The sequence below is a fragment of the Phoenix dactylifera genome, chromosome 1 (assembly GCF_051530095.1).
Source record: "Phoenix dactylifera cultivar Ajwa chromosome 1, Ajwa_hap1_PhDact_Kaust_v1.1, whole genome shotgun sequence".
In the NCBI taxonomy this organism is placed as follows: Eukaryota; Viridiplantae; Streptophyta; class Magnoliopsida; order Arecales; family Arecaceae; genus Phoenix; species Phoenix dactylifera.
This window is the reverse complement of record NC_143190.1, coordinates 18,371,925-18,393,124: the sequence shown is the minus strand read 5'-3', so window position 1 is coordinate 18,393,124 and position 21,200 is coordinate 18,371,925. Positions and strand designations below refer to the sequence as shown.

Below are 21,200 nucleotides of genomic sequence, written 5' to 3'. Positions count from 1 at the left end.
AAGGGCCATCCAAAACGAAATAGAGAGAAGAAGAGCATCCAAGTGAATCCGAAAGCTTCCTCTCCATCCGTGTGCTGCCTCGGGGATCCTCTACTTCATGCCAAATCAGAGGAGGATCAAGTAAAGAAGAAGCCGAGCTCCTCCATCTTCAAAACTCGTTTGAGGGCTTCTCTTTACTCTATTTGTTTATATTGTCATATTTGCTTGTTTAAGAAGCTTTGTTTTGTTTTATACTTTGTTTTAATATCTTGTACCTTGATTCAATCAAGGAATTGAATCAAGGGGTTAAGGTTTGTTGGTGAGCCAAAGAAAAACCAACGGTGTTAAGGTTTGTTGGTGAGCCAAAGAAAAACCAACGGTGTTAAGGTTTGTTGGTGAGCCAAAGGGAAAACCAACGGTGATAGGTTTGTTGGTGAGCCGAGGGTAAAACCAACGTGTAAGGGTTTGATTGTGATCCCGGAAAAACAATCGGGGAGGTTCTAGTCGGTGAGCCTGGGAAAACCGACCGAGTTCGTTGTGCGCTCGTAAAACAACAAGTTGGGTTGTGAGCTTGTAAAACAACCGACTGTAATCGGTAGGATTATAGTGAAATTCCCAAGAGGTCTTGGGGAGTGGATGTAGGTGCTGGGGTACACCGAACCACTATATGTCCTTTGTGTTTGTAATGCCTCTAGTTATTGTCTAACTAACACACTTACTTACTTAGATAAATTGCTTGCTTAATTCTTATCCGCACATCCTTTAGTTGCAAGCATATTTAATCAAGTCGAAGTCTATACATCAAACCCTTGCTAAGTTTAACTTTCACTGTGCATCTATACAACTTAGCATAGTTAATCAAAAAGTTTTAGAAGTAGCATAAAAGTTTTAAAAGACCCAATTCACCCCCCCTCTTGGGTTGTATCTACTGGGCAACACAGCTACATAATAAACATTACTTACAGAAATAGAAGAACCAGGAGATGATATGAGGGATAAATCACCAATATTTTTGATAGAATAAAGTGAGTCATCGACAGTACTAATAGCATCAAAACCAGTATAATCACATAGAGAGTCAAATATCTCTCTATGACTAGTCAAATGATTAGAACACCTAGAATCAATAATCCAATCATGAACAAAATCAATATCTAACACATGACAAGAAGTAGAAATACATGCATGCTGGCTATCAAGACAACTAGAATCAACAATACTAGTAGTGAGAGATCATCTACCATTTTTTCTCTCTCTCCCATGCTCTAAAGAAGAGGATGTAACATTAAATTGATTGAGCTTCACTCTGCAATCTTAAATTTTGTAGCCAAATTTTCCACACCTATGACAATTCTCCTTGAATTTATAATTTTTCTTCTAATTAGGATTTTTATCCTTCTCAAATTCTCTAACTGGACTTTTTTTTTGAATTTTTAAATTTGTTATTCCACTTCTTATTTTTATTTTTACTCCCAAAAAATAAGACAACTTCTTTTTAAGGAGACATAATCAAATCACACATCTAAGTATTAAGTGTTTCTTGATTATCAAGTATATTTTCTAACTTTGCTAACGTAGGTTGTTGAGCCCATCCAGAAATAGCAAGCATATAAGAACTATACTCTTTATTCAAATCATGAACTAACAGTCTATGCTGTTTATTTTTATTATAATGAGAGTTTGGATCAAGCATATCGAGCTTATCAAACAATTTTTTTCCTTCAAGAAAATATTGGGAGATTGTAAGGTTACCTTGAATGAGAACACCAATCTCATTCTCTAAAAATTAAAGCCAAGCCTCGTTAGACTTAGAGTAGAGAGCAGCAAGAATATCCCATACCATTTTTGGCTCCTTTAAATCTTGAATATGATAATGGTTTTCTTCATCCATACTAGTCATGAGAATATACATAGCATTTCTAGCTTTGATCTCCCACTTTTTTCTTGCTTCTGCATTGTTAAGAGTTTCTGGTGGCTTCACCATATCTATCCCGTTCACAATCTTCCACAAATCTTGCCTGATTAAATAAGAATTGATGCGGGCCTTCCAATACATATTATTGGTGTTGTTCAATTTTTTAATCCCAATGCTAGCAATGGTAGTAGGTTCAGCTTTGTACAGCGAATTATTAAAAGTTCTTCAACTACGCCGAGCTACGAACATACGAATAGCCGATCTTCAAGTCTATAATTTTGATATTATGTAGAACGACATGCTACATAGAGTAGATTGACTGTACCGGCCTAAGATCTAGAACAAACACCAAACAGAAAATATAAAAAAAACACTAGAAGAAAACTAATTAAGAGAGAGAAAAATACTTTATTAAAAAAAGAGCCACACAAAAAGGCTCTCTCTCACTCCTCACCAACAAGGACAACTCTCACTCTCTCCTTTTCTCTCTTTTCTCATGCCACACTAAAGGAGGTACCACGGTTCCTTTAAGTTGTGCATCAAATGGTGGGATGTTTGATTCCTACTCAAATTTAGAAACCAACACCCACTAAAAGATAAGATTTGATCACTACTAAAGAATAAGGATAACTATCACCTACTAAAAGATAAGACTTGATCACTGCTAAAGGATAAGGATAACTATCATCTACTAAAAGATAGACTTGATCATTACTAAAGAATAAGGATAAGCAATAATTCTCAACAACACTTAGCTTATATTTAATCCGTTGATATAAACAAAATGCACTCATCCAGTTTGAGGATGATAGTATTATTTCGATGATTAACAAAACAATTGAGGAAATATTAAATTAATAATATGACTTAACTTGATACACTACTAATGAACACCACATTCTTGATACATTGAAAGAATGAGATCAAGACGACTCCCAATGATTAACAACGAGATAAAAATGTAATAAGAAAATGATAGAGAGTCTTTAAATCTAATTCAGCAAAGTTTCAAGTGAAATATACTCTTAAGGGCAAAACAGTAATTTTTATTGTTAAGGGTATGAAGTTCTACCATAGGATACACTCAAAATTACTTGAAGTATGTTCTATTGATTATATAAATCAGTCTAACCTTAAGATGCATGAAACTGTGAGTTGAGTCGACCCCAGAAGAAGTAGAGTCGATTCTGGCACATTTTGAAACCATCTGGCACATCCTTGAAAAAATGACTCAGATGAACAGTAAGTGGAGTCGACCCCAAGTTTTCTTGAGTGGACGCCAAGAGAGGAGCCGACCCCAAGTTTTCATGAGCCGACCCCAACTCGAAGCGTCCAAGAAAACAACTCTCTGGATTTTACTGAGAAGGTCAACCCCAAGTTTTCTTGAGCCGATCCTAGATGGAGCCGACCCCAGGAAGACTTGAGCCGACCCAAGTGGAGCCGACCCCAAGAGAACATGAGCTGACCCCAGGATAAGTATTCAAATAAACTATATCTTTGGAATCCCTGAGAAGGTCGACCCCAATGGAACTTGAGTCGATCCTACTGTAGCACGGATCGACCCCAAGAAAGTATGAGTCGACCCCAGTGAAAATGCCGAAAAATAATGTTTCTATGGTTTTTGAGAAGGCCGACCCCACTGTAGCAGGGGTCGACCCCAGAGAAGCTCGAGTTGATCCCAGTGAATGTTGAGTCGACCCCAAGGCTGATGAACAGTAACTTGAGTCGACCCCAGAAAAGCTTGAGTTGACCACAGTACAGGCAAGGGCATAACGGCTAGTTCTGCAGAAGTGCTTTTTGAGCTCTCAACGGCTAGTTTTTCAAATCTAACCAATGGGGAGTGACCAATAAAGGTTGGAAAGTATTTAAGAAACACTATTCATCAGAGGAAGTAATTCTTTTGCAAGAAATCAAAGAGCATTCAAGTTAAAGCAAGCCCTAGTGTTCTTCATCAAGTTGTTTTATTCAAATCCTAAAAAGAAGATGGTTGAGCAATCTGAAAGTGCATTCAACAGCTCCACCAACCCATTATGAAGTGAAGTAACCTGAGCAAAGAAGAGAAGAGCATCCCAAAGCGATAACTATCTCTCATCTCTTTTTTGAGTTCATATTTGTTATATTTGCTCATTTAGGAGCTTCAAACTTCTTTCCTTTTAAATCTCTTGTAAGGTTGGTTAGTGAGCCCGTAAAACCAACGGTATAGGTTGTTGGTAAGCCCGCAAAACCAACATAGGTTTTTGGTGATCCCGAAAAATCAAAGTGTAAAGGTTTTTGGATTGTGAGCTCGGAAAACAATCCAACTATAATCCGCGGGATTATAGTGAATTTCCAAGGGAACACTTGAGGAGTGGATGTAGGTGCTTAGGAGAGCACCGAACCACTATACTTCTTGTGTGTTTGCCTTGTGTGTCTTTCTACTTTCACTACACACACTTAATTAGTATTAACTAAATGATTCATTCATCTATCAATTTTATTAAGGGACTAAAAATTTAGAAAAACCAATTCACTCCCCCCCTTTTGGCTTGTCACCTTGGGCAATACAGTTTCCTTGCAAATCTAAATAAAATTTTCTTTCTTTATGATCTCTCTCTATCATTACAAGAATTATAAAAAAAAAAGTTACTCTCTCTATGTACATAAATGTGTACTTTTAGAAACATAACTAGTACTATGATATATAGTTTCTTTTTCTTTCTCATAGCATTAAGTGTTATATTGAATGCTATTGATTTTAATAAAGTAAAGTAAAACACTACTAGCTAAATTTTAAAACTTATAATTTCCTTTTTTCAAGATATAGGAGGGGGTAATCCTCTTGTGTACCCTTATTCTCATCCAACCTACCCCTTGAGGACGACTCCAACCAAAGTTGAACCCTTTCCCTTTTGTCTAAGCAGCAAGAGATGTACCGTCTAAATTAAAGTTTGGTGGTTGAAACTCATAATTTTCAATCATTAATTGCATATCAAAATAAAAAAGTTTTTAAATAGAAATGTGTTTGACCATGATACAAGAGAGAAGAAAATTACGTCCACTTAGAAAATCACAACATTTCATTTTTGTTTGCTTATAGCCTATCATATATATTGGCCAAGAAATTTTTCCTGAAAGGCATAAAGTCAACATCTCCGTAATGTATACATTCTTCAAAATTAAGTAAATAATGAAGGATCATAATGATCACCCATAATAGGGTCGTTTTGTTGACTTCGATCTCTTTTTCCACCCAAATTTTGATTAATTCCTCTAATAACAGTCATAACAACATAAAAAAAATTAATAAAATCTTAAGATTGATTTTCTTGCAACATTTCCCTTAACAACAATGTATCTTCATATTTTTATTATCCCTTTCTTGATTAACCCACCAAGTGCTGCCTCCATTTTTGTACCCACACCAAGACATTGCCACCTATACGTTAGCTTTATCTCTCTCTCTCTCTCTCTCTCTCTCTCTCTCTCCAACCTAATCCCAAGCTTATACCTTTATGTCTCTTATGCCTATACTTATTGACCCATTAATTAGTTTGCCATTTTAGACTCTATGAACAATAATGCTAGAAACTTCTTTTTTTTAGTAGATCTTACAAAGGAAGGGATAATAGAAGGAAACCATATTTTGATGCATGGGAGAGAAAGAAGGAAGAGGAAGAAAGGTGGATGCAAAGGCAAGGCTCTCATGATTTCTGCAAGACAAGGAATGCAATTATGAGCCCATTATGCGTTAGAGAAAAAGAAAGAATGTCAGATTGGGTCTGTTGAACAAGAGAGAGCCATAGGGTGGTGTGATGAGCTCCTATAGTATGATATGAAAAATATGTATATATAGTTCTACAAGAAAGGAGAAGAGAGAACATGATCAAGGACAATAAGCCAAAAAATAGGAGGTAATTAAAAGGGATACTCAATCTCCTTAGAATTTTCCAAGTATTATAAATTCTATTAATGAAATTTTATCCTAAATTTTACTAAGAAAATGGGTTGGTTAATAAAATGGCCTCCCTACAGATGCACTTTATCATAACTTTTAAATAAAATTATTTCCACTTTTTATCCTCTATAAGTAATACGTAGTCTCATCTTTAATAAATAGACTTTGATTAATTGTTGCTCTTCTTTGAAAGTTGAAACAAGAGAATTTATAAGCTAAATATATGCAATATGTATAAGAAAATTTATTATTTAAATTTATGTTATCAATGAAAATATTGAGTCTTTATGACAAATTTGAGATGTACAGACTATAAAAATTTTATATGCTAAATGAATTTTTCTCTCTCCTTTAAATACACTTGCCTCATTACATAACTTAAACCAAAACTAAGGATATGTCTATATCACTTATCTTTTCTTTCTTTTAGAAAATAAAACATAAAACCAAAATAAAAAAGTTGTTTGGAGTTATAAAATTTTTGTTACTCTATTTTGAAGTTACTGTCTTTGTTAGAGTTTGTAAAAAGATAATTGTGCGAAATTTTGATATTATCTTTTTAAAAAGTAAAAACTATTGGCAAAAGTTTTTTCATATCTCATTTTATTCACCGCACCCCTCTTTTCTTATCAAATTCTTTGCAAAACTCTTTTCTCAATTGCTCAAGTATCCAACTTCCAACAATATTATTTTATTTAGATAATTGACATTAAATTCTATCCTTATGAGATCTATGGCATCTCCTCCTCAACTATTTAAGCATACCTATCTTTCTCTGCAATGAACATGATGTCATTTTTTCTCATTTTCCTCCTCTCCCCTCTCTCTCCCTCCCCCTCTCCTTCCCCCCTTTACCTCTTTTTCCTCTTTGCTAATTGTGCCCAAGTCTAAGTCGTAGCCCAGTTGTACTCTCTTCTCTTTCTTCATCCTTTGTCTTTTCTCCTCTTTTCTTTTTCTGCCCATTAATATGTTTTTTCATAAATCTCTTAAAATAAACCAAAGAAAGAAAAAAAGATGATTGGAGAAACAAAAAGTATTTATTATTTAAAACCTGTTTTATAGAAGAAAGGAAAGTGAAGATGGTATATAAGACTCCATCCCATAGGAAAACAATCTTTTTTTTTTCCTGATTTATATCTTTTGTTCGTTTTTTTTTGTAAGTTTTTTCTTCTATTTTTTCTAGTATAAGAGAAAATGGGAGGACTCAACAACTCAATAGTCTAGCTACACATTATGTACTTTTCTCTTTTCATCATGATTTTTGTCATGTGAAGGAAAAAAAGAAGAAGGGAAGAAGTACACAGGTTTCTCAATAATCAAGACCACTAAGCAGCATAGGTATGCCATTTTCTTTCTTTTCTTGATTTAACAGTTAAGTTGTACAATTATGATATTAAAATTGATGAATTTTAAAAATAGCTAGTTAAGGCTACTACTACAAAAAAGTTATAAATGAGTTTATTCGCTTTTGTTTCTTTCTTTCCTCTTATTTTATAGCAAATAACTTTAGTAATGTTTACTCCATTAGTCATATCCTAGCTTCATTGCATAAAGAAAGTACGGGTTTTCATTCTTATAATTTTTTTTTAATATATGCTACTCTTAAAAACTATCATATTTTGAAAAAAAAATCAATTCTTTATATTGTAATCAATTCTTTGGATTTATATTTTAATATACAAACTTTTGAGTTAAAAAATATAAAGTGAGGAAATCAAAAGATTTTGATGTTCCTTTTAGTATTTCTTGGATAAGGAGTCTTTAAAGGAATCCAAGTTTGTTGAAAAGTAGTTACTCGCTAGATTCTTGTCCTAGATAGTTGCAAAATTATCTAAAGCTCTCTCACACTATTTGATTTGGAGAATCTAATTGGAGGATTAAAAGAATGCTAGATGGCACAATCTTAATGTCCCAGCTTTTTTTGCCTAAATAAACGAGTACCTCCATTGCTACATAAAATCCTTAATACCTTGGCATTATAGGATCCTTTGTCCCCTCCCCCCTAACTTTAATTGATGGAGCCTTCCTTTAGCTCACATCATAGTTTCAGTTTATATTCTAGTGATTAATTTAGTGACATTAGAAAATTTATCTAAATAACTCATATAATTATGCCACATATTTTAAGATCTTATAAATAGTAGGACTGTTTCTATTTTCTAATCTACCAATTTAAGAAAAGTCAACTTACCACATCAAATTTCACCCATAATCTACCACTTCATAATCCTTTTTGACTAATGAAGTCTCAAATCAAATATCATTCTCTCATCAGTTTTTTAAGTCAAATAGTTTGGCTACTTGATAGAATCTAGAAGAAGGAAAAACTACATCAATCTATCTTCTATGGAGCCCAACTCTATTATTAGACAAAAAAATTGTTTAAATCAACTATTAAATCCAGGTTCCATCATTGCTTAATTCATGTTTTAACTATACTATTAGGTAATCAATATAATTCATTAAAATGTCTTTAGTACCTAATTTTGTTATTTTTGAATTGAAGACTTTTTGCAAGTGGTTAAGATAGTAGAATTTTATATCTCCAAAATATTTAACTCTCTAATTTTGCTAGTATTGTATATCTTTTCTTCTTGAAAAATCTTATACCTAATCTAAAGATTACTCTACATATTATCCAGTTGTATAACTATATTCAACATCCTTTTTGTGAAAAGAATGGGGCACACTAAAGAGGTGTCATTAATATTTTAATGAGATCATAGAATAAGTATAGCATAGCCTAACAATTATATCAAAAATGATTTAAACTATAAAACATCAAAATGATATCAAGCATTCAAGATAGAGGCCAACCACACCAAAGTTGAATAACTTTAGCAACTAGTAGTTTGAACAATTTGGCTTAGAATTGAAAATCCTAGAATTCCTTTCCTTCCACAATTTTTCCTAGATAGCTATCATAAGAATATTCCAACACCTTCTAATTCTCTTTTTGATTCTTTACTATAATCAATTTGCACAAAAATAAATAAAGAGCTCTTTCCAAGTCTACTTTGTTATCAGATGGTAAAAGGTTATATCGTTGATACAAATATTTTTACATTTTCATCTATTTCTGCCACTGCAACTATGTGTTAAAAATCTATTAAAGAATATAGTTGTCAAGTGAATCTAAAAGTAATTTAAATTAGAAATGATTTATAGTTTTTAACTTTAAAAGGAATTATTTTGTACAAATTAATATTAAGATTTCCTATTATTTAATTCATGGCATATTAATATATTAGTTCCTTTTTCTGAACCAAATCTTTAAACAATCTCCTTTCTTCTAAAAAAATCTCTACTATATAATTTTTGATAAGCATAACAAATCAGTCCTTATTGCCCAATTAATAATGGACCATCTTAAACTTTTCTATTTAACAACAATAATGGTTTAACATCTATTGCCATTCTTTTTGTTATCATACTACATGTTCTTTCTTTAAGAAATTTATGTTGCAACAACAAAAAATAGGATTTTATTATTAAATAAATTTAAAGAATTATTTTATATTATGGAAAAGATTATTTAATCTAATTTACTAAAAATTAGCTGTGAAATATCCTTTTTTTTTAAAAAAATTACTTTTGAAACTGGGTTGGGAAAGAGATAAATATATGAAAATTTTTAATTAAAAAATGGAGTATTTACTCTTTTATAAATTCATGAGAATGATAGTGTTATTTTGATGATTAACACAACCATTGAGAAAATATCTAATTAGTACTACAAGTTAACGTGATAAATCACTACTGAGTTCGACACTCTCGATACATTAGAAGAATGAGATCAAGATGTCTTTCAATGATTAATAATGAGATAAAATTTGTAATAGAAAAGGGATAGAGAATTCTAAATTCTAATTCAGCAAAGTTTCAAGTGAAATGTACTCTTAAGGGCAAAACAGTAATTTTAATTGTTAAGAGTCTACCATGGCATACATTCAAAATTACTGGAAATATATTTCATTGATTGTATGGATGAGTCTAACCTTAAGATGCAGCAAAGTGTGAAATGAGTCGACCCCAACATAGATAGAGTCGATCCTGGCACATCATGGAACCATCAGGCATACCTCTGCAAAAATGGCACGGATGAACAGTAGCAGAGCCGACCCCAAGTTTGCTTGAGTCGACCCTAGGAGCGGAGCCGACCCCAAAGAACCTTGAGTCGACCCCAGCTTCAAACCTAAGGAAAACAAGTCTCTGAAATTTACTGAGAGGGCCGACCTCAACATTTCTTGAGCCGACCCCAGATGGAGCCAACTCCAGGAATGCTTGAGTCGACCCCAATGGAGTCGACCCCAACTAAACATGAGTCGACACCAAGGCTATGTCGTTCAAAACTGTGTCTTTGGAATCCCTGAGAGGATCGACCCCAATGGAACTTGAGTCGACCCCACTGTAGCTGGAGTCGACCCCAAGAAAAGTTGAGTCGACCCCCGTGAAAGAAGCTGAGAATATATGTTCTGTGGTTCCTGAGAAGGCCGACCCCACTGTAGCAGGAGTCGACCCCAGTGAAGATTGGTTCGACCCCAGTGAAAGTTGAGTCGACCCTAAGTATGATGAACAGTGGTTTGAGTCGACCTCAGAAAAGTTTGGATCGACCCCAGCTCGGACAGAAGCATAACGGCTAGTTCTGCAGAAGTACTTTTTGACCTTCCAACAGCTAGTAACGGCTAGTTTTTGAAATCTAACCAATGGAGGGTGACCAATAGATGAGGAAAAGTATTTCAAGTGACACTATTCATTAGAGAAACTATCCTTTTGCAAAATATCAAAGCTTACTCAAGAAAGACAAAGCCCTAATTTTCTTCATCGGGGTGCTTCATTCAAGAGTCAAAAGAAAGTGGTTGAGCAGATCAAAAAGAGGCATTAAGAGCTCCACCAATCCTTGAAGAGTAAAGCATTCCTTGACAAAGAAGAGAAGAGCCTTATCAAAGCGATAACTATATTCTAATTCTTCTTTGTAGCTTATAATTGTTATATCTACTCATCTAGGAGTTTCAATCTTCTTCTTCTTAACAATCTTGTAAGATTTGTTGGTGAACCCGTAAAACCAACGGTGTAGGTTTGTTGGTGAACCCGTAAAACCAACGGTGAAGGTTTGTTGGTAAGTCCGTAAAACCAACATAGGTTTTTGGTGTTGGATCTTCTATATGTTGAACTTTTCTAAGTTCTACATTAGAGCTACTACTTCCTTCTCTAAGGAAATTTCTTCTCCAAGAAAACAGCTCTATTACTTACGAATAACTTTTGTTCTTCAGCAAGATAGAAATAATATCCTTTAGTCTCTTTAGGATAACCGACAAGAAACATTTGTCAGACTTGGCTTCAAGTTTGTCTGCTTTCAAACATTTGACATAAGCCGGACACCCCCAAACCCTAAGATGAGAAAGCACCGATTTTCGTCCCGTCCACATCTCATATGGTGTTTTAGTCACAGATTTACTTGGAACCTTATTAAGAATATAACAAGCTGACTCAAGTGCATATCCCCAAAAGGATATGGGCAAACTTGCAAACCCCATCATGGATTGAACCATGTCTAACAGTGTTCGATTTCTCTTTTCTGATACTCTGTTATATTACGGTGTACCAGGAGGAGTCTATTAGGAGAGAATCTTATTTTCTCCTAGATATGTCAAAAACTCACTAGAGAGATATTCTCCTCCTTGGTCTGACCGAAGAGTTTTAATACTCTTTCCAGTTTGTTTTTCTACTTCATTACGATATAATTTGAACATTTCAAATGATTCAGATTCATGTCTCATTAAATAGACATAACCATATCTCGAAAAGTCGTCTGTGAACATAATGAAATTTGAATATCCACCTCTAGCATTTGTGCTCATTGGCCCACATACATCAGAATGTACAATGGTCAATAAATCACTGGCTCGTTCATCTTTTTCGGTAAAAGATGATTTGGTCATCTTTCCAAGAAGACATGACTCACAGGTTGTCAATGATTCACAATCATTAACATTGAGGATTCTCTCTTTACTTAACCTGTTCATCATGTTCTTGTTAATATGACCTAGCCTATGATGCCCAAGGTGGACATCCGTGACATTATCTATTCTAGGGTACTACTTGACTTGTAAATTATATTAACAGGCTGTGACAATATGTAAATGCCATTACTCAATTGTCCGTGCATTACAGTAACACCATTCATTATGATATCATAATAATTTCTTTTTATTGAAATCTCATAACCATTCATGGCCAAAAGGCCTACAGAAATTATATTCAATAGAAAAGAAGGACAAAAATGATAATCATTTAAGACAATTTCATGAGAATTGAATACAAGTTTCAAAATTCCTAAAGCTAGAACTGGAATTGATCTTCCATCTCCAACAATCAGAAATCTTTCGCTTTCTCCAAATCTCTTATTGAACTGAAGTCCCTGCAACGAATTGCAAATGTTAAATGGGCTTCCAGTATCCAATACCCAGGTCAAATTATCACAAATTAAGAAATTGCAAGGTGTTATCATATAAGTACCTTGATCATCAACTGATTGCATCTTTCTCTTTTGCCTGTTTGGGTCAAGAAAGGCAATGTATTGAGGACAGTTCCTCTTTCAATGCCCTTGCTTCTTACAGTAGAAGCACTCTACCTTACTTTGATCGGCCTTCACCCTCTTGGTCTGACTTTGCTTAGCATGTTGCACCTTTGTCTTTTGATTCTTATTTTTCTTCTTTCCTTTCTTAAAGGAACCATGACCTCGGACGAACCTTCCACTAAATTCATCGACCCTTTTAGAAGTTGGTGATCCTTCTCAAATGTTTGTAGTAAACCCAACAATTGATTATAATTTACTACCGGTTTCATCATACGAAAATGAGTGAGAAATGGACGGTATGAACCAGGAAGAGAGTTCAGTATAGCATCCTTCCCCAATTGATCATGTAGGAAAATTCTGAGAGTGCCTAGGTGCTCGATTAACTCAATCATGTACAATACATGATCGGTCACCGAAGCTCCATCCTTCATACGTGCGTTGAAAATAGCACAACTGATCTTGTGCCTTTCAATGTCGTCAGGAATACCGAAGGATTCGTTCAACACTTGAACAATCTCTTCAGGCAACACATTCTCAAACCTACGACTGAACTCGTCGTTCATTGCTGCGAGCATAATACAACGGACAGTGATACGGTCACTGAGCCACTTCTGATAAGTGTCTCTGACTGTACCCCATGCATTAGCAGCGGGCTGCTCAGGTGCTGGATTCGTTATCATATAAAGGATCTGTTCATGCTCTAGCACAATCTTAAGTTTTTTAAGCCAGTTGAATTGACTATTAGTATATGAATTGACAAAATCCTAAAGACTTGGACTTTAGTCTAAAGGTTCTTCCGCTATTTTATACAAATTTGTAGCCTCTACCTCAAATTTGAAGAATTACACTTAACTCTTTAGTGGGCACTAGAACCCAATAGATCGCATATGGGCCTGAGTGTGGCTCGGCCAACCCATATGCACCTATTGGTAGATTCTGAACTAATTGTTTCACCAAACAATTTTTAGTGATAATTTTGCCCCAGTTTCTTCGGCAGGCGTGTGGCGCCTCCACCAAAAATTTTGGTTAGGTCCAACCATTAAATGATAGGGTTCTGTGTAATTTAGTAATAGATGACTAAGTCCGAGTGTGGCTTGGCCCACCTGATCACCTACTGAAGGTACACTCGACTCATCATATATTGAATGACAATTCCAATGGTCAAATAATCACCAAGCATGTGGCGCCTCCAATGATTATCTAGCTATTGACCCATTATCACCTAACTTAATGGGAGGCTATGAGGCTATGATCTAGTTATCTTCATAACTATTTTATTTTAAGAACCTAATAATTTTAGAGGATTTGATTTAATTGAGAATAGATGAGAAGAACCGGTTAATCTAGATTCTCCCACTGACTTCATCAAGTCAGAAAATAAGAACTAGATTCAATCTGGTTAAGGAGGCACCTAAATCAGTCATACTGATTTTTCTTAAAGGCATGGGTCAACTCGAATTATTAAGTGATCCAATCAAAATGTGATTGACCATGTCAGTCAGATAAGTAAGATCAGTGGAAGGAATATGCCATTAACTCGACAAAGACGAATCAATGCGAGTAGCTCCCAATTAAAAACCACCAGTCAAGCTGCCAAACTTACCTTAGATACCAACTGGTTAATCAATTTCGATTTGATTACTTAAATGACTCGGGCTCTACCTCTGAGCCCCAATCAAGTTCCATCTTGGTCTAATCAAAGACATGGAATTTGATCAACTACAACTATTGTATTTGACCTAGAGTTTTCTTGACCTAATCTAGTTACTACTTAATTAGAATTGATCAATTAACTCTAATTAGACCATGTTTGATTCTAACTTTAAGTCTAACCCAATCTTAAGAACTTGATTTAAGTTAACCCAAATCCCCAAAGGCTTATGCAATTGTCATTAAATTGAGTTACAATTCTAGATCTAGGTTTTCATATCACTTAATTCTTAATTAAGTGTAAGCTTATGAAAGTTTAAATTATTGTATAATCTTTTTAATTACACATTAATTATAAACTTTCAGTTCTTAAAATATTTTTCAGATCTGAGTTTGATAATTAATCATGTGTAAATTCACCTTTTAATTCATGTTTAAATCATTACGATTTATGTTCATATATCATATATATAAACTGTCATAAATCAATTTAATCATTATGCAACTTTTTGCATTTGTTTTCAGATCTGATATTTCTTTCAAAATCAGAGATTAAATGAATCATAAATTTTATTTAGATCTAATCTAAATAATTTTATGATTTCAGATTTATTCATGTTACATGTATTAACATAAACATGCATCACATGCGTCCAAATTTCAGATCTAGTTAATCATGCATAATCAACAATTAAATCAATCATATAAATACTTTACATCTAATCTAAACATGTTCATGATTCCATATTTAATTGCAATGATTAAAATATAAAAGTTTAAACAAAGAACCTGGCTTTGATACCACTGAAAGAGATCTATGCAGTTTAGTAGTGATAGTATGCTGAAAATTTAGAATTTTTCAAAATCAATGGCTGCACCTGTTCGGGTTGCCTACGTACCCCTTCACAAGGGGATCAAGCCATATGTAGTTCTATTAATTTTTGAAAAATGCCGTGGAAAAATTGAATTAAACATTTTAATTCTATCATGCATAAGAAATCAAATGTCAAAATACCACTACTAGAACTCATGATCAATATGCCGGGATCATTTAAATGATTATGCAAAAAACTTGCATGATTAATATCAGATCTGAAATGAAATTAATTAAGTTCTAAACTTAACTAATCTATGAACCAACTAATCTCCGAATGCCCATCGAATAGGCTCTGAAGATTACTCTGTAAGGAGCCCCAAAAGAGGTTTAATCCTCGGGGATTGGATCCTATAAGATTTGACTCTAGATCTAGATTCAAACCTTTACGAAAGAGTAATGGATCAGATGCTCGAGCTTCGTAGCCACACAGTCGTCTGACCTCTACAAGTAATCCACGCGAAGCTCCTGGAGAGATCCAATTCCACGAAAGTGCTAGCTTGCGCAGGATCCTTTGTTGCTGAAATTCGATCTTTCCGACACTATCAACTTTTGATTTGCCTTCTTGGAAGAATTTGGAGGAATGGTTTGTAGGGATTAAAGAGAACTTAGATCTGATCTAAAAGCTTTTTTCAGGGACCCCTATCAGCTATGGCGAAATGGACTTAGAGGAGGATGAAATGGCGAGATGGACAAGGTTGAATTTCATGGTGTTGGCGACACAAGGAGATCATCCTTTTAATGGCACGCCATCTAATCATTTGAATTCGAAATTCAAATGGAAATCTGGTATCTTGTTGGCGCATGAAGGGGTGGGTTGTAACAAGATAGATCCTATCTTGTTTGAATTCAAAATTCAAACAATAAATGGTTCATGCGAGTGAGATAAGATCGAAATGGATGGTGCTATTTTTTCCATTCAATTTTAATTCGAAATTCCCATTGATAATTTTCAAAATTCCACTCGTCATATCCTCATTTAGTTGGTGTTGAATGAGCCATCTGATTCATAGTTTCCATGGGACTTAATGTTTGAATTCAAAATTCAAACTCAACTCATGTCGCCACCCATTTGAAGCATGCTTCATTCATGCGCCATGAAATAATTAGGTTTGACACTTATCATGAGATCTTTTCTCATGTTGTCCCTTCCAGATGGTTGCCACGTATCCCATGGCACCATTAAATAATTTAAATTAATTTTTAATCATTTTAAAATTTAATTCATGGCACCATGCATGAATATGTGACATGTGGATTCCTAGATCCGAACAATTTAGATCAAACCCATTCTCATTCAATCAAATCCTAACAATTAGGGAAGTCCAATCTTCTTGGGTTGAACCTAATCGAATTAGGTCAAACCCTAATTAAGCATAAATTGAATCTAATTCAATTTGGTCAACTTAAGTCCTCTTGGTTCAGACCTAATCCAATCAGGTCAAAACTCCGATTGAGTCCAAAATTGAATCCAATTCAATTTGGCTCATGCTTAGTCCAATTACTCAATCAAATTGAGTTTATTAGTAATTTAATTACTAATTAATTCTTCAATAATTATTCTAATTATTTTATAGGATAATTTACCAATCGAATTAACTAAATTATCCCTGAATGATTCGCAATCATCCATCAGCCATCTTGATCAATCAGAAAACTTTTATGCATATGACCTCATAGGTTCGAACCTAAGCAGGTAGTACAGGAACGACTTCCTATACTAATCGATGTAACCATCTAGCAATGGTACCCGACATCCGAATAGGCCAAATATATGTGAAGCAAATATTCTGAAACTCTGAATTATGGTTACTGTATAATTCATCCCCTTGACTCCTAATGCTAGGATGATCTCAGAGTTCTGTCAACTCTCTAATCAGTACATCCACTATGTGATCAACTTTAGAAATTCTGTGACTCATCACAAGGATTATCCTGGCCAAGGTTTTGCTAAATTGAACACAAAGCATTATCTCTTATTTTTAGGAGGATCAATTCCATCTTGACTCATACACCGATTTTGCAAGTACTTGACTGCACCCAGTAACCTTCCGTCCCAGAATTAGAAATTTTGCTAGTCCGGTATCAAAGTACAGTGAGTTGCTTGCTAATCACTATGGTGATCTTAGATCTGAGGGATACTTACATCCATATCCACTCGGAACATCTCTTGACAGTAGAGTATTTCAGAATTGGTCATGTTCAGTGAAATGTACTCCTACACTTCACCTGTGTAACATATCAGTGTCTCCACACTCCTTGGTTAAGAGAACAACCAACGTATATGTCACACAATGATCTAATCTCAATAATACTATCGTCCTAGTAACAGCATATCATTTGATCGCGAACAGGTTTAAGAACTTGAAGATAAATCCTTCTTTATCATAAAATAAGTCCTAAGGACTTCATCATATAAGAGTTCATTTGAAGATGTACAATGAAATGATGAATAATACCAAATAACACTTTATTAATTTGTCAATTCATTTACAAAATTCGATCATCAATATGCTGACGATTGACACTTAGGATACAAATTCCAACAAAAGATTGTTGTTTCCTTTGATTGGATAAGCGGGAATTGATATATGACAAGAGGGCAGGCTAAGAAAGTGAGTCTTCTTATTATAACAAAATACTTGAATGAAATATTTGTATAGAAGTTCCTCTTTCGATTGTGGCGAATAGGCCTAATAGATTTCCTGACTCTACGTTTAGTCGTAGTTGTGGAATTCATGACTTAATCTAGAAGCAAGAAAACTCTAAATCACACTCTAATACCATCTTTCATTAAACCAAGTTTTTTCTTCTCTTACGACTTAAACAGGAAATGAAATTCCTATACAGATAGTGAAGCACCTACTTACGAAGGCTCTCTATCAAGAGAGTCCAATAACTCCAAGGCATCTTGGAGTCTTTTCGCTAGAGTGATGGCTAGGGTCCATCACATCCTCCATCACTCGATTGGTGACGACCAGAATTTGGTCCGACAAAGGATTTGCAAAAATAGAATTTCTAGGTGCGCTATAATATTCTGAATCATAGAGACTAGAATTTATTAGGCGAAACAAGAATTGATATTGGTCAAATCAACTTGAATAGTTTAGAGTTTGTTTGTTGTAGGGCATGGCTTGTTTAACGATTCATTTAGTTGGTACAAATAGTTGACGTGGATTTTTCACAGAGAGGATGAATTATGAGAGTGTGTGACCTGAATTTTTTAAATACCCGTAATGTTTACTAAAACTAGATTATCCATAGTACAGTTCAACTTATCTATAGGTAGATAATGAGCTATTAACGTACCATAAAGTAGAATTATGTTGTTTCTAATTAAGTATAAATCAATAATAACTAACTAAAATTACAAATAAAATGCTTCATTATATATAAATATTTATTTTATATCCAATATATTTTATCAAACATTCCGGTCTTTTTCTATATTCATATATATTTCTACTACCTAGAGATGCTTAGAGCAGAAATGCTTTAATTTGTAATTTGAAGTATTCATTTGTTGAAATATATTGTCTACTTACAAGAATTAACAAAATTGAAATGATACCAATCATTCTATCTTGAAAAATGAATAGTCTATTAGTTTAATATCAATAATATTTTCTTAAATAGAGTCTTGTGGGAGGAAATGTATTTTAAGGTGCCTCTAAGTTTTGAAGTGAAAAGAAAGCTGCATAAACTTCATAGGTTTAAGAATGTCCTATCGGGTTCCAAGGGTACGGTATAAAATAACAAGAAGTATCTTAAAATATCTAGTTTACAAAGTTATCATGCATAAATAATAGTAAGTTAAATTTTGTATCACTCGTTTTGTTTCTACTATTAAAGGAGGTTATCCAAATAATATTATATGATATTAAAGAAGTAAAGGCATATTTTATATATAAACTAAACTTTTAATTTGATTATAAATCTCTATTTTCTTGTTTGAAAATTGATAAGAACCACAGATAGTTTTCCTTCCCTTCCCTTCTTTTTTTAAAAAGAAAAATAGGCACAAACAAAGGATCTTGTATATTGAATTAAATTTAATAATCTATAATGAATTCACTATCATATTGGGATATTTTATATCATTTTTCATCTTTACAGTCCATATTTTTCTACCAAAAGTAGAGCACCAATAATTTAATGCACCTTACCTATTGGTGGACAATGATCTATTACAACACAGAAAGAAACTAATGATATGAGATTTCAAAAGTATCATAAAGAAGAATTATATGATTCCTAATTGAATAGAATAAGACAATAACTAACCAAAATTACAAATGAAATGGTATATTACATAAAATATATATTTGTTTACTATTTGAGTATATTTTATCAAGCATCCAAGCTTGTCTAATTTTATAGCTATATGTATGCTTGGCAGTAGCAACTAGTTTATCAAGGTTGCTATATATATATATATATATATATATATATATATATATATATATATATATATATATATATATATATATTAAAAATATTCGAAAAAATATATTCTGACCTTAGATTTATTGAGAATCAAAGTCTTCATCTCTACCATTGTGATTGAATGGATAAAAATTGTTAAAGCATATTTTCCATACTAATAGATACTATTAGAAAAACTTTATAACATATAACAAAAGAAAGTATAATTGAAAGGTGAGAAATATAACTAAATTTACCTCATAAAAAAATTGTACAGATCATCTTCGGTCAATGGATACCCATTGGAGAAGGTTACAAACAGTGTTCTCTCATCACGTGGAATGTTGGGCTGTGGTTGAGAGCATGAGCCTTCAGATTTTGAGCTTGATTCAGGTCTTGTAGGATTGTATTGAAGTAAGGCATTTTTTGCCATATTCACAAGGTGGTCCATCAGGAACTACTTTTTGGTGTGAATCGAAGGATGCCCCAATCATTGGTACACTACCACTATGATTTTCCAATTGGAATTATGGATTTCCCATATAATTTTTAAAATGCATATCAAATGGATGAGCAACGAGGCTTGTATTTTTTGTATCTATTAGGTTATGATGGAACCTACTTTTGTGCATATGAGAACCCTCATGATTGCCCTTTCTTCCAACTCCACTCCTACTAGTGCCCTCCCCATGGGGCACATAAAGATAGCCAATAGGAGAATTTTTCATCTTCAAATAATGGTTCTCTAAAGAAGTAAAGTTAGAAAGTCTCACTGCATCATCCCTGAAGGGATTGCTTGTGTCTCCATCACTCTTGTATCGCCTATTTGGATTTCTGCAATGAAAATAAACCTGGCTCATTTGTTGGATCAACTCCTTCATCCTGCAAATCTCAACCTCCCTCTGACCTTTCCTTCGAATGTCATCAAAAGTCTTATAGCATATATTAGTAAGATAGTAGTTGATCCCACAAATAGCATTCTGACGGAATTTGTGGTTGGATTGGACATTAACAGAGGAGTCATCAACACCTGATTGATGATTTAAACAAAGGGACTCCATAAAACTTAAGGCAACCAAAACAACCTTAAGCACAGTATCATCATCAAAAGAGTAGATTCGATGCATAATTTTAACATGACCATCTTTCTCAACCCATAACCAAAAAGCGATCACCTCCATAGCACGAGTTGGATCCATTCCAAGGGTGAAGACCATGCGAGAATAGAGTTCACGCTCCTTGGTATGGTAGGAATGGATGGCATCAATCGAGATAGAGATGGATTCCATGGATCAAGAGATTGCAAAGGGGAAGGAAAGAGAAAAGCAATTGCTCAGTTCATTGATTTTTGGAGTGGGGGAAAGGAAGGATACACGGGTGGTGGTTCATCAATTTATGATCGGGCTAATGCATTGAAGGCAGGATACTTGATAGGCTGGCATTCAGACTAGATACAATGATTGGCAACATTTGAGTGGCAGAGAAGAGAAAGACAAGAATAGAATGCATATAATGGTTAGTATAGTCAATTATTCTATTTGTATAGTAGAAAGTACCATTTAGGTCCACTATAAATTAGAAGCTAAAAATCCATTTGAGTCCCACTTATAGTACATGATGGACTTTGAGATTTCTACAGCTCACGATTCTTAATTTTTATGTCTTGCTGAGTTTGTAGTGGTGCACGTAATTTCAAAATCTATTTTGTCTTATAAGGGAGCGTGCAACTTAAAAGGAAATTCAAAAAAAACTTTTAGCAAATTATTGTATATTCAGAAAAAACTTATAAGGAATTAAAAATTCATATTCTAAAAGGATGTGATTTAGTTTTTTTTGTAAATCA

General features: G+C 33.9%; 1 pseudogene; it reads right to left on the bottom strand.

Annotated features, from left to right (window-relative positions):
• Nucleotides 1–20,646, bottom strand: part of LOC149768528 (uncharacterized) — a 36,127-nt pseudogene extending 15,481 nt beyond the window's left edge.
• Nucleotides 20,647–21,200: the final 554 nt, after the last annotated feature.